Here is a 25,187-nt window from a genome sequence, read left to right as displayed (position 1 = left end):
GGAGAATTTTTTCCAGGGATGAACACAGATGGAAGAGGGTTAGTCCTACACCCCGGCTCTTTCACCACAGCCCTGCAATATTTTCCACGTCAAGTATTTATTCAATTCCCTTTTGAAAGTTGCTATTGAACATGCTTCCACCTCCCATTCAGGCAGTGCATTCCAGGTCATAACAACTCGCGGCGTAAATAATTCTCTCGTCACCCCCACCCCGGCCTCCACCGGGCTTTTTTGCCAATTTATCTTAAATCTATGTCCTCCAATTATTAAACCTTCCATCACTGGAAACAGATTCTACTGATTACTCTATCAAAACCTTTCATAATTATGAATTAATCCATGAAATCGCCCCTTAACCTTCTGGGTGTGGTGTCAGAGCCCTTCCTGCTGTTTTTTTCTTCAGCTCCCATGTGGTCTAGCGGTTAGGATTCCTGGTTTTCACCCAGGCGGCCCGGGTTCGACTCCCGGTGTGGGAATAGCTGCCTTTTAGTCCCAGCCTCGCAATTTGCCTGCTTTGTGGGATGTTACTGCTGCTTCCGCCCTTTGCTTTTGTGTCAGTCCCTCAATCACACTGAGAAATGAGGCAGACCACAGCTCTTAAAGGAAGAGTGCACTAAAAACCCAGTCCCACAAGCTGAAAGGAAGCAAGCAACAATGTACCGAAAGGTCACTCAGCAGCTCATTGCCAAGTGTTTCACTTCAATCCTTTCATCATTTAATATAAAACCCGAATCACAGTGAAACACACACAGAACACGGTGGATACATTCAGCGATTCACGACGAATCTGTGGAGAGAACAGGTCAATTAACTGAGAGTCTCAATGAGACAAGGAACGAGACACGGCTCTTCACAAATTGCCATGGGATCTTTTACACTTCGGAGCAGAAAGAAGGGACCCCCGTTAAACACATCATTCAAAGGACAGCACCTCTCACGATGCAGCTCCCTCTCAGCACACCACAGTTATCCTGGATCAGGTGTCCCAATCCTGGAATGGGAGCTGGAACCCAAATCCTTCTAAACGCCAGCCTGACTCCCTGATGTTACTCTCACCCCCGGCTCGTCATGAACCAGATTGTGCCACTCCCAGAGTGACTGATGAACACAACCTCAGCCCTGGGTCCCGGTCTGCACCATAACCGCAGCATGTTACCGCTCATAGAAAGTGGCGTGGGATTCCTGTGTTCAATCTGTGATGTGCATCGGGGGAGTGGGACTACCTGGATTGCTCTTGCATAGAGCAGGCATGGACTCGATGGGCCGATTGTCCTCCTTCCGTATTGTAATCTTTCTATGATTCTATGTGTTGGAGAGGGATACAAGGAAGTGATCAGAGATGGCCTTATCCATGATTCACACGATGGAGTAGTGAGGCCACGTGGGATGGCAAGGTCGAGGGGGTGGCCATGAATATGGGTAGAGGAGTTTCTATGCAGGGAGAGATTAAGGGAGGATAAAGTATCACATAATAGACTTGTCAGCAAAATTAAAGCCCATGGAATTAAATGGACAATGCCAGCGTGGATAGAAAATTGGCTGAGGGGCAGAAAACAGAATAGTGGCGAACGGTTGTTTTTCAGACTGGAGGTAAGTATACAATGTTGTCCGCAGCGCTCGGTATTAGGACCACTGCTCTTCTTGATATATATTAATCACCGGGACTTGTGTGTACAGGGTATAATTTCAAAGTTTGCAGATGACACGAAACTCAGAAATGTAACAAACAATGTTGAGGATAGTAACAGACTCCAGGAGGACATAGACAGACTGCTGAAATGGGTAGACACATGGCAGATGAAATTTAATGCAGAGAATTGTGAAGTGATAGATTTTGGTAGGAAGAATGAGGAGAGGCAATATAAACTAAATGGAACAATTTTGAATGGAGTGGAGGAATAGGGAGACATGCGGTTGCACTTATACAAATCTTTGAAGGTGGCAGGACAAGTTGAGAAGCAAATGGTGTCGTTGGCTTTATTAATTGAGGCATAGAATGCAAAAGCAAGAGATTGAAACTAAACCTTAATAAAACACTGCTTATTCCTCAGCTGGAGTATTGTGTTCAATTCTGGACACCAAACTTTAGGAAGGAAGTCAAGGCCTCAGAGAGGGTGCAGAAGAGAATTACTAAAATGGTACGAGGAATGAGGAACTTCAGTAATGTGGAGAGACTTCAGAAATTGCGACTGAGAACGCAAAGGGGAGATTTGATAGATGTGTTCAAAATCATGAAGGGTTTTGATCGAGTAAAGAAGGGGAAACGTTCCAGTTGCAGAACGGCAGTTACAACACGAGTTAGATAGACAGCAATGCTCCCTCCACACTGTGACATCACAAACTCCCTGGGAAGGTACGGCACAGGTTAAATGCCGATGAAGCTCCCTCTACTCTGTCAAATCAAACACTCCCAGAGCAGGTACAACACGGGTTAGATACACAGTAATGCTTCCTCTACACTGTGCAGTTTAGATTTTAGATGAAAGGTTGGTTTCATGGACACGTTGCTTGTGTCTCTCTGTGTCTCTCTGCACTAAGTTAGACCGCGCTCTACCTCCCTCTGCTGGTATCTCTCTGTATGTCTGTGCACAGTCACACCGCTCTCTCCCTTCCTCTGCTGGTGTATCTGCATCACTGGATCCGCTCTGTTCTGTGCGACACAAATGGACAACGAGGGGGCTGATTGAAAATAGCCTGTGGTGCAGTGGCTCACACGGACAGAAAGAGAGAGAGAGACTAAGGCTAACTGAAGCACAGTGACACGGACACTCAGGCTGCAGACTGCACCGTGTTACAAGGGGACATGGGAATGGGTTGGAATCTGGGGTTTGTAAATGCAATGGCGGAGATGGGGAGAAAAGAGCAGAACAGATGGGGAGCAGGAGGAGAAATAATCGGAAAGAGAGGTTACAAAACAGACAGGTAACAGAAAAACAAACAGCAGGTTAAAATGAAGCAAAGAAACTTATGAAGTATGACAATAGAAGTGATTGAATGAAAGGAGGATCCTAATGATATAGAGTTGTGTCAAAAACAGCTTTTAACTTTATTCGCTACTCCACTCAGCTCAGGAGTGTGGGATGGAAATCCAGTCAGGTTATTTTATCGGATCTTTCAATTGGAGTCAGGTGACTGGAGGTTGTGTATAAAAGGTGTTGATTGGGCGGTAAAGTGATGGTTGAGTTGTTTGGTATCATGGGGGATTTTGCAGTGAGAGGTTTGTTCCCGGTGCTGTTGTTAGTTGGAGCGGTTTGTTCCTCTGATATTGGGCAACACATTAGAGGCCAGAGATTTCCATGGAGAAGAGTAAAACCCACCCCTGTGCCCCAGAGAGTCCTTCCCCCATCCCTCCTTTTGGTTCCCATTTCAGTGTGTCTGAGGGGAGAAGTCTGTCCCCACTGCAGACTGTGATGGTGCAGTGTGGAGAGTAGAACCTGCTGGTGAGGGTAGACATGGATTTATTTGGAACCAGGCAACTGATTAAAACTGCTGACCTGACCCTGGGGACAGTAAGTTGTCGGCCAAATGGGATCTACTCTCAGAACCATACTGTCCTCTTTGACTATGGGCTAAATGAATATGGCAGCAGAATGCAGGTAATGTGATTCTTCAAATCTTTCTCTAATTTCACTGTCTAGATTACTCTCCACTCTGAACTCATTAACATCGGGTGAAACTCCAGTCACTGAGGAGATCCCTGAATGGAATCTGTGTATAAATATTTGCCCACTGTTAAATATCGCCCTGTGTGAAACTATTTCATGTCTATCTTAGCTTGAAACTTAAAAAGATCTTCAACTTATCGCCGAGGGACTGCATCTTTCTTAAATGGGTCATTACTAATCTCTAACTTTGGTTAATTCCATTGACCTTGAACCTTCACCTACATTTCTCCAAACCAGTGCCTCAATTGATTTATCTTTTCTGTGCCTTCCCATGGATACTCGGGCCTGTTGCCTCAACTTGTGGTCAATGGATGTTCAGTGTGGAAGTTCCAGTTGAGACTTCTCTTGGAAGATGGAACAAGTGGCATAATAATTGGGATACAATGTATTAAAGCGGAACTCCACTTTTGGTTATTACACTTGCCAATCCCCTTGATTTCACGGACACAGGTAAGGTTTAAAAGTGATGTTGTTTCGTGCTCCACATCAGGGGTAACTTGAAGCCCCTCAAGGTGAAAGCTTTATTCTATCTCGGAAAGAATGCTCATCAAATTTGGCAGTGCCAATCATTTCAGGGTTTCTGACTGCAGGCCTGAAGTCCCCTGTAATTGAAGGTGGACTGAGCAGAGTAACAGCGGCTGCTCCATGCAACTTCAACCAATGGTGGAGCTGCTTCAATAGTGTGTCATTGAGGAGCAGCTGAAAACCCTGAAACTGCTGTTTAACAGGAAAATGACCAGAAACAGCTATTGTCCAATGAGACCAGCTCTTCATTCCTTCACCTGATGTCTTTCAGGTGGCTGGAGATTTCCGGTTCGACAACACCCACCTGAACCATACCCCCAAATGCTCGTGGGTCTGTCATTGTGAGAACGAATGGAACTCTCATTCCCATTGAGTGCCTCACCAGCAGGTTCTGCTCTCCACACTCCACCATCACAATCTGTGATTTAACTCAGTTTTATTTGAATTTCACCTGTCTTTTTGTGAGCACAGACTGAAGTTTATTTACATCCCCAGATTCCCCTCAGGACAGTCCCGGGATAATTTTTTAGTGGTTAGTCCTACTGTATCAATATAAGTTATTGACCATTCACTGATTCGTGGTCATAGGAACAGGATTAGGACATTTAGCCGCTTTAGCCGATTCTACTATACAACGAAATCATGGTCAATCTGTGACCTAACTCCATATACCCACCTTAATCCCATATCCCTTAATATCTTTTTGGTTAACAAATCTTTCAATCTTAGATTTAAAATTAACAATTGAGCTCGCATCAGCTGCCGTTTGCAGAACAGTTCCAAACTTTTCCCACCCTTTGGGTGCAGAAGTGTTTCCTAACTTCACTCCTGAAAGTCCTGGCACTTTTTTTAGGCTATGTCCCTCTGGTCATTAAACTGGCTGTTCGTTATGAAACCTTTTACAGTGAATTGGGTACAATCCATGTCTGTGACACTCTTGCCTTGTGAAATACTGAAAATTGTTGATAACATGTTCTTCAGATTAATGAGAGAATGTTTAACTTAACTGAGCTGGATTTTTTTTGAGTAAAATCAGGCATTCAGGGGGTCTGTGAAACAGGATGGGAGCTTTTAGCAGTAAACAGCCTCGCTTCAGACAACATTCTTTGGCAGGTGGATACCACTTTTCCATTTAAATTAAATTGTATCTTAAGTAACGAAATATTAACAATCACCAACGTTTCGTGTTTCAATATAGCAGGCGATCCAGGCTCGTTCTGTTATTGTAGAATAACAATGAGTTCGTGGGGACTTTTAACAACAGCAATTCATTTCTACACAGAAGGTGATTTTTGTTCTGGTGGAAACGGCACTCCAACGGCCCCTCCTCACTTGAACTCTGACCCCTATTTTATCGTGGTAGCAAACGTTGAACCCAATAGAAGACAGTACATTCATGTGTCGTGTTGGGTCATTCTGCCCTCTTCTGACAGTTGTCTGATTTACATGTAAATATTATAGAGATACTTTACAAAATGGATATATCGGCCAGGACACCAGAAGAATTATTTTAGACTCTTTCTGCAACATTGTAAAAATATCGCAATGCAGAAATTCGTCACCAATTCATTCCCAATGAACCTTGGGATCTCAGTACAGAAACAGGTGACTTTCCTCGCTCCTCATACAATTTAATATTTCTCTGTTGGAAGGTCCCTATACTACTCGTGTTTAAAAGTAATTTAAGGAGTCTGTCTCGATAACGTTTTCTGGCAGTGAATTCTACATTGTCCCCTCCCTCTTTGTAAAGGCTTTTTTTGAACCGTAAAAAATACATATTTTGCAATGTCACATTTCACCCTAGGAGTTACAGAATCAAAGAAATTTACAGCCCAGGAGGCCATTCGGATCATTGTGCCTGTGACAGCTGAAAAAGAGCTATCCAGCCTGGTCGCACTTCTGGTCTTGTTCAGCAGCCTTGTCGTTTATGGCACTTCCAGTGCATGTCCAAGTAGTTCATAAAAGGGCTTCGACTACCACCAACCTTTTAAGCAGTGAGTTCCAAATCCCCACCACGCTCTGGGTAAAACAAATTCAAGTTAACTTTCTATCTCCCCCTCTCTAAATCTTTCTACCAATTACTTTAAATATACGCCCCCTGTTTATTGAGCTCTCTGGTGAGGAAAATAGCTCCATCCTATCCACTTTACCGAGACGCCTCATAATTTTATACGCCTCAATTAAATCTCTCCTCAGTTGCTATGAAAACATCCCTAGCCTATCCCATCCTTCCTCATAATTAAAATTCTCCAGTTTGGGCAACATCCTCGTAAACCGACTCTGCACCCCCTCTGGTGCAATCACATCTTTCCTGTAATGTGGTGACCAGAACTGTACACGGGTTAAATTTATTAGTCCGCCTGTTTCCACAGTTACCAGTAGAGTTTCTTCATTCCTTTCCTTGTTTCAATCCGTCATTCAACGATTGGGTTTATGACAGGTCCCCACCTCCTGTGATTTCCCCAATTGGCTGCCATTCTTCTCCGAGAGATTCTCTCGATCCACAGACCACCTGCACTCTGTCGGTTCCACCAATCCGGGAAGCTTCACCTGTGATTGTATGAACTCGGTGACCCGGGGCCGTCAGGGCGGCGGAATCTCCCACAATGCAAAGCGGCAGAGACAATGCACCATCTGTGAGACAGGCCGCGTTGCACCCTGGGAGAATTTTCGTACATGCGCACATCACCCGCCGGATCAGCGACCGCTTTCTCTTCTGTCCCGCGAGACAAACTTCCACTTTTTCGGTTAAGAACGAGCGGTTTTTATTTTGACGGAAACTGAAGTCACTTTTCCTTTTAATCGCGCGGTTTGATTTAAATAAACGGCGCACATGCGCAGTGTGGCGCGTCCCTCTGAAAAAGCCCTGCACCGGCCATTGCTGGGGGTGACGGGCGAGTCCTGCGAGCCGCTGCGTCCATGGGCGGAGAATGGCGACACCCGCCGACTCCAGTCTCACCGCCGCCTCGAGGCGCCGTTAAAGGAAGAAAAAGCTTCCGCCAAAACCGTGAGGATCCGCGCCTGGGCCATTCGACTGCAGGCTCCTGACAGCCATCGGGTGTGGGCAGTGCAGCAATCAATAATCAATCACTAAACAAATCACATCAATCAATCAATAATACCAAACTAATTAATAATCAATCACCAAACAAATCACAGCAATCAATCAATAACACCCAACCAATTCACCATGATGACATCAGAACTGAGAGGACACCGTTATCAGGAAAGATTGAACAGGCTGGGGCTCTTTTCTCCAGAAACGAGAAGGCTGAGGGGTGACCTGATCGAGGCCTTTCAGATAATGAAAGGGTTTGATAGGGTGGACGTAGAGAAAATGTGTCTGCTTGTGTTGAAGATCAAAACAAGAGGTCATCAATATAAGACAATAACTAATGAATGCAGACTGCAATTCAGTGGAAACCTCTTTACCCAAAGAGTGGTAAGAGTGTGGAACTCGCTACCACAAGAAGTAGTTGAGTCAAATAACATAGATGGGATTGTGGGCAGCTAAAGAAACACATGAGGGAGAAAGGACTGGCAGATTATGCTGAGAGGGTTCGATGAAGAGGCTCGTGTGCAGCATAACAGCCGGCATCGACCAGTTGGGCCGAATGGCGTGTTTCTGTGCTGCACATTCCATGTAACGCCATGTTCATAAACACCGCGCGTGCGCAGTGTGACCCGTCACACCGACATGGCCATCACACGGTGGATGACGCCACAATCCTTTCTGTGGCATCATGGGTCCTGTGATTGGCCAATTCTTACCTGGATTCAGGCTCAGGTGTCACAAGCTGCCTCCATTCTCCACTCAGCGCTACACAGCCCAGCCTGACTCAGCGCCCCGACCCAGGAGATCGGCCCGAGGCCTCTTAACGTGCCCTGCAACGACTGAGAGTCGAGAGATGGGAAATGGGATTAGAGGGAAGGGCGGCCCCGGATAGGGGGAGGGGGAATCTTGCATTTCTCCAACGCTTTTCGCATCCGCATGTCCCAAATCCTAGCAGCCAGTTGGGAGCTTTGGAGATAAGGTCGCTGTTAAAAAGTAGGCAATCATTTTCTGCACAGCAAGATCCCACAAACAGCAATGTGATAATGACCGGATAATCTGTTATGTGATGTTGGTTGAGGGATAAATATTGGCTAGGACACGAGGAGAATTCCCCTGTACTTCATCCAAATAGTGTCATGGGATCTTCACAGCCACCTGAGAGGGCGAATGGGGCCTCGATTTATTGCTCCATCAGAAAACGGCATCTCTGACAGAGCGGCACTCCCTCAGTACTGCACTGCAGTGTGAGCCTAGATTTTGTGCTCAGGTCTCTGGAGGGGAGCTTGAACCCACAACCTTTATGATTCTAGAGGCGAGAGAGTGCTACAAATGATCCAAGGCCGGCACCGAGTACTTGAGAAGGGTCGTTAATTCTTCCGTCCCGTAACAAGATGTGACTTTCTTCCACAGGAGAATCCGTGCCTGAACTTCCAGGAGTTTTGAGGAAAACCGCAACGGATTTGAAGCAATCTGCTGGAAATACTTGAGGCCAACTGGAAACCTCTTTGGATGTTGACACGACCAGGAGGCACCAAAACAATTCGATGAGACTGTGAACGATGTTAAGTGAAATCAGGGACATGGCGAACAATGGTGTGAAGGTAAGTCTGGGATCCCCGGGGTAATGCCTAGTATGTTCAGGTCGGCCGTTAAAAGAGAAATGGAACAGTTGGAGGAGAAAGTTGTCTGGGGACCGGAAACAGAGGGTCCGGGTTAATTGGAGTTGCTGATATTGGAGAAGGGTTGGAAGTGGTTACCCCAGGAGTCAGTGCTGCGCCAACTTTTATTCTCCGTATTTATGGACTATTGAATAACATAGAATTTACAGCACAGAAGCAGGCTATTCGGCTCAACTGGTCTGTGCTGGTGTTTATGCTCCACTCGAGCCTCCTCACACCTCTCTTCATCTGTCCCTTTCTGTATATAGAGTCATAGAGTCATAGAGTTATACAGCACGGATAGAGGCCCTTCGGCCCATCGTGTCCGCGCCGGCCATCAGCCCTGTCTACTCTAATCCCATATTCCAGCATTTGGTCCGTAGCCTTCTATTCCTTTCTCGCTCGTGTACTTACCTAGCTAACCCTTAAGTGCATCAATGCTATTTGCCTCAACTACTCCATGTGTTTGCAAATTCCACATTCTAACCACTCTATGCGTAATTAAATTATTTCTGAATTCCTTACTGGATTTATTAGTGACTATTTTATATTCATGGCCCCTAGTTCTGTTCTCCCCCACAAGTGGAAACTTCTTCTCCACATCTACCCTATCAAACCCTTTCCTAATCTTAAAGACCTCGATCAGGTCGCCCCTGAGCCTCTCTTTTCCAGAGAAAAGATCCCCTGTCTGTTCAATCTTTCCTGAAAAGTATAACCTCTCCGTTTTGGTATCATCCTAGTAAATCTTTTTGCACCTACTCCGGTGCCTCTATTATTTTCATGTAATAAATAATAGTGTCGTGTTTGCTTTTTTAATGCCTTATTAACCTGTGTCGCTACTTCTAATGATTTGTGTATCTGAACACCGAGATTCCTTTGCTCCTCTACCCCAGTTAGACCCCTATTATCCAAGCAGTGTGTGCTTTTTTTATTCGTTCATGGGATGTGGGCGTCCCTGGCGAGGCCAGAATTTATTGCCCTTGAGAAGGTGGTGGTGAGCCACCTTCTTGAATCGCTGGAGTCCGTGTGGTCTCTTTATTCTTCCGACCAAACTGAACCACCTCCCACCTATCCATATTGAAATTCATTTGCTAATTACACGTCCATTCTGCAAGTTTATTAATGGCTTCCTGTATTTTGTCGCAGTCCTCTTCAGTATTAACTATACCTCCCAATTGGGTGTCGTCTGCAAATTTTGAAATTGTATTCCCGATTCCTGAGTCCAAATCATTTATTAATGGTGAACAACAGTTTTTCAAGCACTGATCCTTGTGGAATACCATTTCCCAGATTTTGCCATTTGGAGTAACTAACTTAAACCCTTGCTCTCTGTTTTCTCTTTTGTAGCCAGCTTGCTTTCCATTCTGCTACCTGTCCCCTGACTCCACATGCTCTGACTTTGGTCATAAGTCCACTATGCTGTATCTTATCGAAGGCCTTTCAAGATCTTTTAAGATTTTCTTCTTCAGATATTTGTTCACTTCCCTTTTAAATGCTGCTTCCATCAGTGTTTCTGATCGGACATTCCATTGTCCTAACAACCCTCTGCATCAAAAAGAAAACCAACCTCTCACTTCATTCTTTTGGTCCTAATTTGATGCCCTCCAGTTACCGACTCACAATAGTTTTCCCTCATTTACTTTATCAAAACCCCCTCATAATTTTGATCCCCACTCTCTGATCTTATTTAAACTTCTCTGCTCTATTAAAAAGTGATGTGAAGACTCTCATCCTGGGGATCATCTTAGTGAATCTCTTCTGCCCCTTTCCATGGCCGTGACATTCTTACGAAAGTAACGCACCAAAAACTGGACAAAATATTCCGACTTTGGTCTAACCAATGAATTGTCCAGGTGTGGCATTAACTCTTTCCTCCTATACTCTATGCCCCTATTTATAAATCCTCGGATCACATTGTTTTTTTTTTGTAACACAGCTTTGTAAACTTGTCCTCCCACTTTGAAAGATTTATGTACCCGAATCTCTAAATCTCCCTGCTTCTCTCCTCCTTTTTCAGTTTTACAGTATAGTTTCTATTTCCTCACATTATTCTTCTCACCTCACATTTCTCCCCATTAAATTCCATCTCACATCTACCTGCCCAATCTGCTCACCTGTCTGCCTCCTCTTCATGGTTAATCTAATTTCTATCCACAGATATTGAGAAAAGCAATGGTGCCAACACTGACCCCGGGGATCACCACTGCTTAAATCCTACCAGTGCAAGAAACATCTGTGAACCACAACTCTCAGTTGTCTGTTCTTTACCCATTTTATCTCTCTCTCTCTTTCATTTTTCCTCTCCAACTTCACATATTTCTATCCCTTAGTTATCAAGCACAAACAGTCTCTCTGCCCCTTTCCTCTCTTTCATACACACAGACTGTTTCTCTCCCCTGTCTCCCATATTTCATATATATATATATATATATATATATATATATACACACACACACCCTCCTTCCCTCTCTCTCCCTTCAACCCTACCTCTCAGACTCTTCTCCCTTCCACATACTGACTCGCTCCCTTACACACAGACTATCTGAGACTCTCTCCTTCACATAAAGGCGATCTGAGACTCTCTCTCTCGCGCTACGACTATCTGAGACGCTGTCCCTCGCGCACAGACTATCTGAGACGCTCTTCCTCTCTCATACTATTGTACCCATGCTCTTGATCCCCCCTTTTCGTCGAAACTTACAGTACAGAAGGAGGCCATTCGGCCTGTCATGCCTGTGTTAGCACTTTGAAAGAGCTGCTCCATTTAGTCCCACACTCCAGCTCTTTCCGCATAACCCTGCATATTAGTCCTCTTCAAGTACATGTCTAATTGCCCTTTCAAAATTCCCATGGAATCTGATTCCACCACCCTTTGAGGGAATGCGTTTCAGATCTTAACAAACCTCTGTGTGAAAAAAAAAAATCTTCCCCTCATTTCCACTCTCGTTCTTTTGCCAATTATTGTAAATCTATGACCTGTGGTTACTGACCCACTTGCCACGGGAAACAGTTTCTTCCTATTTGCTCTATCAAAACCCCTCTTGATTTTGAACACCTCTATTAAATTTCCCCTTAGTCCCTTCTCTAAGGAGAACAATCCCAGCTTCTCCAACCTCTCCACATAACTGATGTCCCTCATCCCTGGTACCATCCTGGTAAATCTCCTCTGTACCCTCTCCATGACCTTGACATCCTTCCTGAAGTGAGGTGCCCAGAATTGTACATAATACTCCAGCTGAGGACTATCCAGTGATTTGTAAAGGTTTAGCATGACTTCCTTGATTTTGTATTCATTGTCCCTATTTACAAAACCAAGTTTCCCATGCCCTTTCTTAACCACCTTATCAACTTGCCCTGCCACCTTCAAAGATTTGTGACTCTGTACCCTAGTTTCCTCTGCTCTTGCACTCCCCTCAAAATGACCCATTTAGATTATACTGCCTCTTCGTATTGTTCCTCCCAATGTGCATCACTTCACACTTATCCGCATTAAATTGCATTTGCCCTGTGTCTGCCCATTTTACCAGTCTGTCTATGTCCTCCTGAAGTCTGCTTCTAACCTCCTCACTATTTACTACGTTGCCAAGTGCTGCATCATTCGCAAACTTTGAAATTGTGCTCCCGAAACCCAAGTCCAGGTCATTGATATATAACAAGAAAAGCAATGATCCCAATACTGACTCCTGGGGGACTCCACTGCATACTTCTCTGCAGTCAGAAAAACACCCGTTCATCACTACTGTCTGCCTCTGATCCCTTAGCCAAATACGTACCCATGTTACCATTGTCCCTTTAATCCCAAGTGCTTCTATTTTCCAAATAAGTCTGTTATGTGGTACTTTATCAAATGCCTTTTGAAAGTCCATATATACAACAGCTACTGCACTACCTTCATCGAAACTCTAAGTTACTTCATCAAAGAATTCAATCAGGCTAGTCAGACATGACTTACCTTTAAGAATCTATGCTGGCTGTTCCTTATTAACCCGTGACCCTCCAAGTGAGAATTAATTTTGGCCTTGACAATGGTCTCTAGTAGTTTTGCCACCACTGATATTAGACTGACTAGCCCGTCGTTACCAGCTTTGTCCCTCTCCCCTTTTTTGAACAGTGGTGTAACATTTGCAATGCTCCAGTCCTCTGGCACCAATCTCATATCCAAGGAGGATTGAAAGATTGTGAAGAGAGCTTCTGCTATCACCACCCTTGCTTCCCTCAGCAACAAAGGATGCATCCCACCTGGACCCGGGGACTTGTTCACTTTGAGTGATGCCAACCTATTTAGCACCTACTTTCTATTTATTTTTATCCGAACCAATATCTCCACCTCCTCCTCCTCTACTGCGACTTTAATTTCATCCTCTTCTTTTGTGAAGACAGATGCAATTATTCATTCAGTACCCCAGTCATTCCCTCTGCCTCCACAATCTCTAATCGGCCCCACCATTGCTTTTATCCTTTTACTTTTTATATTTTTATAAAATATTTTTGGGTTCCCATTTATTTTACCCGCTAATCTTTTCTCATATTCTCTCTTTGCCCTTCTCATATCTTTTCAATTTCCCCCTGCACATTCTCCTGGTTTTGTACTGTATTCTGCACCTGACATTGGACATAAACCTTTTTTTGTTTTATTTAAAGCTCTATTTCTTTTATCATCAGGGAGCTCGAGCTTTGGATGCCGTATCTATCCTCCTTATGGGAAAGTGCTTGGTTTGTACCCAAACTATCTCCACCTTGAAGACCTGCCATTGCTCAATTACTATTTTTTGGCCAATCTTTGTTTCCTGTCCACCTGTGCTCGACCTCTTCTCAAATCAATGAAATTGTCTCTCTTTCAGTTGGGTATTTTCACGTTTGAATTTTCTTCGTCCCTTTCTGTAACTACTTTAAACCTAATTATATTATGATCACTATTACCCAGATGTTCTCCCACTGAATCACACTCCACTTGCCTCACATCATTCCCTAAAACTAGACCTCGCACTGCTTATTTCCTCGTTGGGCTAGAAATATACATATTAAGAAAGTTCTCCTGTACAATTTTTTTGGAATTCTTCACCCTCCTTGCCTTTCAATTACTATAAATCACCTGCGTCGTATTTAAGGGTCCCTCATCACTATTAGTCACCTTCTTTCTCTTAATGTCCTTGTAAAAATCTTTAGTTTTGTCCTTGATATCCGTCGCAAACTAGAGTTGGCAGCAAATATTGTGAGTGAATTTAATCCATATAAAGAGTGGAAAGAAAGGAACAATTTAATGTTAAAGTAAATCAATAAACGTCATTAATGACAAATATATTCAAATTAAATATAATCATCAGCCCAAAAATAGTCCTATTGTATTCCAGTGACAGATTCTCGAATCTAATCAGTCGCTCGGAGTTGTCGGACACCTGTCAAGTGAGACTCGGCCTGTGATGCTTCCTCCCTTCCTCTGGTTAAGCACCTTGGCCAATATCACCTTTAATGTAGTATAACAACCTAAATGCTTCACAGGAGTGATTATCAATCAGAATTTTTCACCGAGCCACATAAGGAGATATTAGGATGGGTGACCAAAAGCTTGACCAATGAGTTAGCCTTAAGGAGCGTCTTAATGGAGGAGAGGTGGAGAGGGGAAGAAGTTTAGTGAAGGAATTCCATAGCTTCTGATCGAGGCAGCTGAAGGCACGGCCGCCAATGGTGGAATGACTAAAATCGGGGATGCACAAGAGGCCAGAATTGGAGCAGTGCAGAGTTCTCGGAGGGTTGTAGGGCTGGAGGAGGTTACAGAGATAGGCAGGGGCAAGGGCCATGGAGAGTTTTGAAACAAGGATGAGAATTTTGAAATCGAGTTGTTACTGGACCGGGAACTAATATAGGTCAGCGAACACAGGGTGAACGGGACTTGCTGCGAGTTAAATTCGGGAGTTTTGGACGAGCTCAAGTTTATGGAGGATGGAAGATGGGAGGCCGGCCAGCAGAGTATTGGAATAGTCAAGTATAGGGAAAACAAAAGCATGGAAAAGGGTTTCAGCTGCAGATGAGCTGAGGCAGGGACGGAGACGGGCGATGTTATGGAGGAGGAAGTAGACGGACTTCGTGATGGAGCGGACATGTGTTCGGAAACTCACTACAGGGTAAAATAGGACGCCAGGGTTATGAGTGGTCTGGTTCAGCCTCAGATTGTTACCAAGGAGAGGGATGGAGTCGGTGACTAGGGAACGGTGTTTGTGGTGGGGACCGAAGACAATGGCTTCGATCTTTGCAATATTTAGTCGGAGGAAATTTCTGCTCATCCAGTACTGAATGTTGGACAAGCAATGTGACAAATCAGAGACAGTGGAGAGGTCGAGGGAGATAGTGGTGAGGTCGAGCTGTATGTCGTCAGCGTACATGTGGAACCTGACATTGTGTTTTCGGATGATGTCGCCAAGGGGCAGCATGTAAATGAAACATAGGAGGAGGCCAATGATAGATCCTTGGGTGCTCCAGAGTTGATGGTCGGGGAGTGGGAAAAGAAGACATTACAGTAGATTCTCTGGCTACGACTGGAGAGATAAAAATGGATCCAGGTGAGTGCAGCCCCACCCAGCTGGACGATGGAGGAGAGGCTTTGGAGTCTCAGTAATGGAAGATATACTTGTGATACTGGATAGGCTAAAAATTGATAAAGAAGAGATACGAGAAAGTCGACATGTACTTGAAATGGATAAGTCACCCGGTCCAGACCGGATGCATCCTAGGTTGCTGAAGGAAGTAAGGGTGCAAATTGTGGATGTACTGGCCATAAACCTCCAAACATCCTTAGATCCGTGGGTGATGCTGGAGAATTGCAAATGTTGTTCAGAAGAAGGGTGTAAGGATAAACCCAGCAACTATAGTCTGTCCAGTTTAACCTCAGTGGTGGCGAAACTTTTAGAAACGATAATCTGGTACAGAATTAGCAGACACTTGGATGAGTGTGGATTGATTCGGGAAAGCCACCACGGATTTGTTAAATGCAAATCGTGTTTAAATTACCTGAGATTTTTTTGATGAGGAAACTGAGAGGGTAGTTGCGGGCAATGCAGTTGATGTGGTGTATATGGACTTTATATAGGCGTTTGATAAAGTTCCGCACGGTAGGCTTATCAAGATTGCGGCGCATGGAATAAAGGTGGCAGTAGCAACATGGAGACAGAATTGGCTAAGGAACACGAAACAGAGTGGTGGTGAACTGTTGTTTTTTCGACTGGATGGGGGTGACAGTGGTGTTCCCCAGGGATCAGTGCTGGGACCATTGCTTTCCTTGATATATATCAATTACTTGGACTTGGATGTACAGAGCACAATTTCAAAATTTGCAGAAGACACACAACTCGGAAAGGTCGTAATCAGTGAGAAGGATAGTGATAAACTTGAAGAGGATACAATGAGGCCGGTGGCATGGTGGACAAGTGGCAGATGAAATTTTTCGCAGAAAAATGAGAAGTGTTATGTTTCAGTAGGAAGAACAAGGAGAGGCAACTAGAGGGCACAACTCTAAAAGGGGTACAGGAACTGAGATATCTCGGGGTGTATGTGCACAAATCATTGAAGGTGGCAAGGCAGGTTGAGAAAGTGGTTAAAAATCTTCCAGGATTCTGGGATTTATAAATAGTGGAATAGAGTACAAAAGTATGGAAGTCATGATAGACGTTCATAAAACACTGGTTTGGCCACACCTGGAGCATTGTGTCCAGTTCTGTGCACCGCACTTTAGGAAAGATGTGAAGGCCTGAGAGAGAGAGTGCAGAAGAGATTTACCACAATGATTCCAGGGATGAGGGACTTCAGTAACGTGGATAGACTGGAGAAGCTGGGGTTGTTCTCCTCGGAGCAGAGACGGTTGAGAGGAGATTTGATAGAGTTGCTCAAAATCATGAAGGGTCTGGACAGAGTAGATAGAGAGAAACTGTTCCCATTGGTGGAAGGATCAAGAACTCGAAGACATAAATTTCAGGTGATTGGCAAAAGAATCAAAGGTGACATGAGGAAAAACAGTTTACACAGCGAGTGGTTAGGATCTGGAATGCACTGCCCGAGGGGGTGGTGGAGGCAGATTCAAACATGGCCTTCGAAAGGGAACTGGATAAGTACTTGAAAGTTAAAAAAAAAATCAGGGCTACGGGGATAGGGCAGGGGAGTGGGACGAGCTGGATTGCTCTTGCATAGCACAGAATCGATGTGCCGAAAGGCCTCCTACTGTGCTGTATCCTTTCTATCATTCCAGGAGGATGGTGTGGCCAACCATGTTAAAGGCGGCAGACAGGTCGAGAAGGATGAGGAGGGATCGTTTACTATGGTCACAATCACAGAGGATTTCATTTGTGGCTTTGAGCGTAGAGCGCAGAGTTCTGTTTTACGGAATTGCTGGGGACGAACCTGGAGAGATACCAATGCAGCCCTCTCCAGACCTTCTTGTTCTTTGCAAAGGGACATTCCAGAAGAGATGAGTGAAGGTCTCGAATCCACCACGGCTTCCTCGGGTACAGCGTGGGACGGAACTGAAACGGTTGGAGTGCATGAAGGACCTGACGGGAAGGGTCCTTATCACCACCAGCCAAGCTACGTCTTGGTGCTTGTGCGAAAGCTCGAGCGATGAGGCGTTCTCCCAGATGACAATGGGGAAATCCTCCCTATTGAACACTAAGGATTGTTAATGTTGTAACCACGTCACGTACTCTTGCAGTTTATACCATTACTGGGCAGTTTCGGTTCTTGTGGATTTGTCTGTGGGTTCCTGTGGGCGAGATGTTGGTAATTTCAGCCTCGAATGCCTGTGTTTGAATGCAGCCCACATTGACAGGATGCAAATCTGTTCGACCGCTGCGAGTTCGAATCCCGCATTGAATCAGCATCAATCCATTACGTACTGCGAATGGGCCCACAGCAAAAACTGTATTTAATTAATGATCTCATTCAGATAAGATCAGAGCACGTGAAGTCATGGGACAAAAAAAGAAATAGTAGTAAGCTGGGTACAAAACAGAAAACAGAGAGTCAGTGTTAAAGGTCGTTGCTCAGACTGGCAAAAGGTCTGAGTGGTGAACGACAGGGATTGGTGTTGGGACCACTGATGTTCACCAGTTATATAAATGATTTGGACTCGGGAATCGGAAATATAATTTTAACATTTGCGGACAACACTAAACAGGGCGGTTTGGTTAATACTGGGGAGGACTGCGACAAAATACAGAAAGACATAAATAAATTTGCACAATGGACATGCAATTGACAAATGTATCTCAATATAGATAAGTGTGAGGTTTTAAATTTTGATGGGAAGAATAAGTGGGCCACTGCTTCAATAATGGGATAGAGGAGCAGAGGCGTCCAGGGGTACAGATACACAAATCATTAAAAGTAGCGACACAGGTTAATAAGGACATTTAAAAAAAGCAAACCAACACTGAAGTTCATTTCTGGAGGGATAGAATTGAAAACAGAGAAGTTGTCTCAAAATTGTAAAGAACATTGGTTAGACCACACTTCGAGTACTGTGAACAGTTCTGGTCTCCATCTTATAAAAAAGGATATCGAGGCACTCTGGAGAATTGGTGCAAAAAAGATTTACTAGGATGATACCAAAACTGAGAGGTCATGTGTAACAGGACAGATTGAACAGGCCGGGGCTATTTTCTCTGGAAAAGTGAAGACTGAGAGGTGACCTGAGAGAGATCTTTAAGATTATGAGAGGGTTTGATAGAGGAGTCGTAGAGAAGATATTTCCACTTGCGGGGGAGACCAGAACTAGGGGCCAAAAATATGAGATAGTCACTAATAAATCCAATAGGGAATTCAGGAGAAACTTATTTACCCAGAGAATGATCAGAATGTGGAACTCGTTACCACAAGGAGTGGTTGAGGCGACTAACATAGATGCATTTAAGGAGAAGCTAGATAAGCAGATGAGGCAGAAAGGAATGGAAGTGACGATCCGGATTCTTTCCCCTCAGTCTGGTTCAGTAATAACTGAAGTCGAATACATTTTAAAGTCCAACACATCTTTAATAGCAGGGTTCTTAGTCTGCAGCATTGATTTGGACTCCTGATAGAGTCCCTCTATGCTGGCAGAGCAAGAACAACAACATACAGAAATCCACACGTTTTTATACAGATGAATAGGGTTGGAACATACTTAACGAGGGTCAACACCAATCATAAGCCGGGCATAGGTTGCCATGCGAGGTTACATTATTTCCGACCAATCATAAATCGTCCATGTGCTGATCATGCTGCTGTTAGACATCAAAGGGGATAACTTCCTCATCTTCCAACTTGGAATGTTCTTCCCTGTTCCTTCTGTTCCTTATCTCCCAACCTGGAATGTCTTTCAACTTTGGCTAAGCTCGTTACCTATATTGATCTGCCATAAACATGGAGACATTCAGACCAGTCCTTGACTCACATCAAAGACCTATCATTGATAAGACAATGCAGGCCTGCTGACTAAGCAAACATATGGCCCAGCAGGAGGGCCAGGCCACTTGTATCAATCTCAGTTACTAACTAATTAACCCTTTCTAACCATTTTGCATTCTGCTTCTTTGCCACGTAGGCATCTTAATATTTTACCGAAAACTGACCACGTAGGGATTCTCAGAAGGATATACTGATTGGGTTAGATGAAGCAGGGAGGGAGCGGGCTTGTGTGGAACATAAACACCGGCATGTACCTTTTGTGGGGAATGGCCTATTTCTGTTCCGTACATTCCATGTAAGATAGGCTGCAGCATGGCTGGTGTTAAAAGTGAATAAGTGTCAAACTGGTGAAAACCTCAGTGTTACTATGGTGTTGGGGCCGCATCACCTTCCTTAGAATTAATAAGAATAGGAACAAAACTTCACTTCATCTTCTAATATGCACAGCATATCTTTGCTTAGTTCGTGAATAATGAACCTCGGCCCCACGAGTACAATTGCAAATGACTGTCCACAAAGTTTAACGGAAACTGAGCAACTTGTGTTGATATATCTGTTGACCGGAGGTCACCGGTTACGATTATTGGCTTAGTACACGGAGGAGACGAGTCAATTCTCTCTTAATTCTCAATTCACTTTATTAACGTTATGAGATCATGTCCATACTGCTTATACGTCTGGTTAGATATAGCCATGCAGTTTACAGCAGGTTATACAGTTTCATACTCAAACCAGGATTTAAACGCACACCCACTAGGTTTCTCTGACTAACACATCCTGAGTGGTCACAGAATAGAAAGGACATTATATTGCCCGGAAAGGAGAGCTGACGCTGGGCAGGCACTTCGTTCTCTCGCTCTTGACGTCGTCTCTACGTCCCTGACGTAGTCTCTCCATCCCTGACGGAGGGTGCCTACTTCCGCGATGGTTACTCTCTGGAGTCTCACACACACATACTGGCACCAAGACTGCAATTCTTCAGTTTTAACTTCAAGCCTGTCTTTTCGAATGATGCTGCTTTCTCCGGTTGGCTTCAAGTTCCTCGAGGGGTCGGAGTCATCCCCTGATTGGCTCTGTTCCAAGGGGTTCGGTAGCATCACCTCATTAGTCTTATTCTAAATAAGGACTGGTGTCTCATCAGAGTCCCTTTGTCCCTTAGAAGCGGAACTAATTCAAACCGGTTCCAGCCAGCTCAGACCAGTGACTTAACTCCAGATCACTTCAGTTCAAAAGTTAGTGTCTTTGTTAGCAATTCGAATTAAACTCAGTAGTTTTCTGCAGCCCCTGGCCAACAATATTACCGGCCTGAAAGTATAGGGCTCGATTTTAAAAGTAAAGAACAGGTGGGTTGGGGGCGGGGGTGCATTGAAAATTGCCACCATTTCAGACCCGCCTCCAACCCGCCCATTCCCGTTTTCAAGGTGGCGGGGCGAAGGGCCGGCAACCAACCCGCTCCCAGGGGGCGGGTCGGGCCTCAAAACCTTTCAAAGAGTCTTCAGGCATCCATTTGTTTACCAATTCCCGATTTCAACCGTGGGGGTGGGGAGGGGGGGGGCAGGAATTCTGGGCCTTCCTTTTTACTCCTCGTGAAAGGAGGTGATTAGGCCCGACAGTAACAGGTAGGTGCCTAGAAAGGCACAGCTTGTGGGCCCTTAGGAGCAGGATTGCTTCCCCCAGGCCCAATAAGCCTACCTGCACCGACACCATCCTCCGATGCAGGAATCCCTCCCCCTCCGACCTCTGACGCTAATCCTTCCCCTTCGACACCGATCCCCCTCTTCCGACCCCCGAACCTTCCCCTCAACGATCGCTAACCCGTGCAATAACCCATGTTAACGTCCCCCCGCCATGACTGACGCCCGACCCCATCCCACATGACTTGTGATCCCCGTGCCCACCGATGCCCATCCGTGCCCCCCACCCCCCATCCATGCAAACAAAGACTTACCTGCAGACTTACCTGAAGACGTCGTCTCCCTGGCTGTTCATCCCTCCCACAGAATCCAACCTGTCAATTAACCGGTCAGTCAGACGGGAAACTGTCAAAAAATATATAAAAGATGACCTTACATCTTAATCGTAAGGACTTCCGGGAAACCCGGACTCATGGGATTCCTGACCTCAAATTGACCCTCGCCCCCTTCCGGGCTCCGTTTTAAAATCACCACCATAATCTCTGAACATCAGCCATGGAGTGGAGTGAACAAATAGGTGGCAGCTGCAGTTTGAGGCAGAGAAATGGAAGATATCGAGAGAGACGGGGAGTGAGAGGGGGAGATGTGGAGAGACAGTGAAAAGGAAAGTCAGAAAGAGGAAGACAGAGAGACAGGCCCACGGACAGCTGTGTTCCTGCTGCAGGTCAGCCATTCTTTAAGATGATCTCAGCTATTGGAATCACAGATTATTAATTTAATGGAGATTTCTTACAGTAAACAGAGAGCAGGTCCCCAGTGACACCAGGACCAGAGATCTTTAAAACAGCACGTGGAGATTTCTTACCAAGTCCAACCCCTTACCGGCAAAGTCACACATTGTACAAAAGGGATCCAACAAACTCCTGAAATTTGTCACTTAGTTACAAAGAGGATTATTCATATACCAGTGATAACGCCCTTTGTGCAATTTGCTGTCTACAGGATCTGAGCTAACTGGAGCAATGTTTACTTTTTAAAAAAAAATCTGTCCCCAACCCTGTCTCGCTGTGTATCCCTGACCCAGTGTCCCTGACCTTGTATTTGGCGTTTTCCCCTTTCCGTTTCTCTTTCTCTTTCTGACTGAAACTTAGCTGTTGAGTGGTAACATTGTCATACAAGGTGCTTTCTGAATCCTCACTGCCTGTCTGTACAATTCACGTTCTCCTCCTAACCTCTGTTCTGTTCCCGTGGATCTTTTCCAAACACATATTGGCCTGACCCCTTCCTGCTTTGTCAACTTCTCTTCCTTTGAGCATTATCTCTGGACTCCTCCTCTTCAATCACCTCCCTGCCTTTCTCCATACCACGCCCTCCCATTCCTCCACTGATCAGATCTCATTGATCTCAATTGGTTTCCTGTACCTCAACTCATTCCCTATAAGTCCCTCCAAGGTTTGCCCTGTCCTACCTCTGCAAACGCCATCAGCTCCATGTCCCACACTCGTTGATCTTCCAATACTGGCCTTCTGTGCATTCACTCATTCATCGGTTCCCCTTCTGTGGCAGTGTCTCCAGCTAACCCGGCTTTACTCTCTGTTAATCCCTTGCGCCTGGCAGCCTCTCTCCTCCCATTTAAAGAAAATAAATATACTGACTGACGGAAACATCATCTGCTCATGTGCAATTCCTCTATCGACTATTCTAACTGAGTCATTAGCCTGATAAAATGTTTAAAAAGACTTAAAGGCCGTTTTAAAACAGCAACGGACCTTCTGCGGCCTGGATGCGTCCTTGTTTCATGTCTACAATGAGTGTGAGAAGTTGCAGCCCCTGTTCGACTGTTTAAACGGGTTGCTCCACAAATTGTGGCTGCGCTTCAGTCCCACGCTCGTCATCTTTAGCCACCGGGTGAGGAGGAGGGCGGGTAGTTCGGAGGATCTCCTCCTGGGCCTGGCCAAGGTGGCCATCCACAGGTCCAGGTTAGACCTGGCCCGAGGGGATGGCAGCTCCGACTGTCGGTCTCTCTTCCGTGGCCTTGTCGGTTTCCGCCAGTCGCTTGAGGTTTCCTGCGACCGGTGGGCACCGCCGTGGCTGGATCGTACAGTCGACATCAACAACGACTTAATTATAAAATGAAATAAGTTTCTTTTGTCCTTCTTTGTAAGATTTGGGTTTAATTCGTTGTGCCCCTTAAAAAAAAACAGGGACTGAATGTGGAAACATTCCTTCACTGTGATCAACACCAGTCATTCCCAGACTATTGAGGACCAACGGCTGTTAAAAGATCACAGACACGGAGTTACAGGAATGTTTTAAGAAAGTGTAAAGAGAGAGAATTAACCCCACAGATGCTGTAGGCGGGGCTCGATTATTAGTCCGGTCCGCTAATTCACAGCCCTTCCTACCGGACAATTACATTTGGGGTCAGTGTCTCTGAGGACGTGTTTTAAAGTGATCTGAATCCAGGAACATGTTTTGATAATGTTACTCTCTGTTGCTTTTGCTCATTTTATGTCGGGTGCTGTTAAATTTAATTCTGATCGAACTTTTGACAACGAATCAGTTTAAAGGAGATATTGTTGGCCGCGTTGCTGAGTCCCTTTGGAAATTGAGGTGATAATTGCGATATGGAATTGAGTTGTGATGTTGGGAAGTCAGTTCCCGCTTCACTTCAGCCGTTTTCCTCATTTGACCAATTTACCAATTAGAGTAAACGGATATTTAATCGCATTGAGCAGCTCCTCTCTGAACTTACTCTGGGTCACTGTGTAAATGGCCGTGTTCGTACAGGAACTCAGAAGCTGAAGCATAATTCCCGCTTGTTCGAAGGTTGCTAAAGGGTCATAGAAAGATCTGCGTTTAAAGACGCCTGAAATTCGATAATATAAGAAATATACGACCGTTGTCATCCAAAGCAGGATAAAACTTCCGGATATGGCAAAAAGTAAAACGATGGACCTTCTGCGGTTCTTCATCTCAGGGTCCTTGTCATTCTCACCATTGCTGAGGTCCCGGAGGCTCCTTCGGGCCCGACTTGCCACTAAAATGCGTCTGACGGTGAGAGCGTTAAACAATAAAATCAAACAGAATGGAAGCAACGGGGTTAACAGCTGTTCAATCCAAGAAAATGCTTTCCATGTGGGTTGAGTATAAAACTGTGATGATACAAGGCAACCCCACGGTATGTTGTTAAGTGTTGCATACGGATGCGGATTATACATGAAGGGCCGGGGAATGTTTTTTAAACCGAACAGCGCGCTCAAAGTCACAATAATCACAAGTGAAGTTTTCTCGGTGCAATATTTTGTTTTCAGCTTCTGACAACTCATGGCGACAAAACGATCAAAGGTAAAAGCGACCGTTAATCAAACAGAACTGTCCACAGCAGTAGGAGCCAGGAAGAGAATGAATCTGCAAACAAGAGTGTAGAGCAGGAAAGTGTCCTGCCAATAAAGATGAGCAATCCGATATAAGGTCACATTGCAGACAATCACCAGGAGATCCGCCGTCGCCATGGCCACCAGGTAGCGAGTGATACATTTGGAGAGACCGCACTTTCCACGGGACAGGATCACAATCGCCAGCAAGTTCACTGAGAGAAAGAGAGAAACAGAAACAGTGAAATCACTAACCGGGCTGATCAATGAGCTCTCAGTTTAACCGATGTACATGGGCAATGATTGTGTTTATTTATTGGTTTTTGCCCCTTGGCTTCTGCCTCCTGTTCCGAAGGGGCAGCTCATTCTGAGAGGATCCTTTCGGGTGACGGTGGCCACGGGATCCCTCACCCGACAGCTGAGTCCTCACTTGTGATCCTTGAGATTCAGTTTAATTCGTCGATTCCGACACTGGGAGGTCCGCGGGGCAGGACGTCACCAACCATAAAAGTGAAAGGCAAAAAGACGAGTTTAATCAGGAAATACAGACAAGGTGACTCTAAATTTGGCTTAAATCGTAATGCGGGCGGAAAACCTAATGACTTGACCCACACAATACCAGAGACTTTGATTTTAGAAAATCTATTGAAAACACGAGCCTGGTATTGAGTTGCTGCCCGTCATCTTTCAGTAATTAATTAGATTGGGTTTCCAGTGGAGTATTCAGAATGGATCAAGAAACAGTATGTCAAGGAATTTAATTCTGCAACGTGCTCCAGTTATAACCAGGTCCAGTCTTTATATCTCAGAACAAGGCATGAGCAAAACAAAGGACAGTCAGATCC

General features: G+C 45.0%; 1 non-coding gene across 1 annotated transcript; it reads left to right on the top strand.

Moving 5' to 3' along the window:
- The first annotated feature begins 404 nt into the window (after positions 1 to 404).
- On the top strand, positions 405 to 476 carry trnae-uuc (transfer RNA glutamic acid (anticodon UUC)). The gene has a single exon. It is a non-coding gene; the product is annotated as a tRNA-Glu (tRNA).
- Positions 477 to 25,187: the final 24,711 nt, after the last annotated feature.

This window comes from Heptranchias perlo, chromosome 35, assembly GCF_035084215.1.
Source record: "Heptranchias perlo isolate sHepPer1 chromosome 35, sHepPer1.hap1, whole genome shotgun sequence".
NCBI classification, from domain to species: domain Eukaryota; kingdom Metazoa; phylum Chordata; class Chondrichthyes; order Hexanchiformes; family Hexanchidae; genus Heptranchias; species Heptranchias perlo.
The sequence above is the reverse complement of the archived record's forward strand: the minus strand, read 5'-3'. Positions and strand labels throughout refer to the sequence as shown.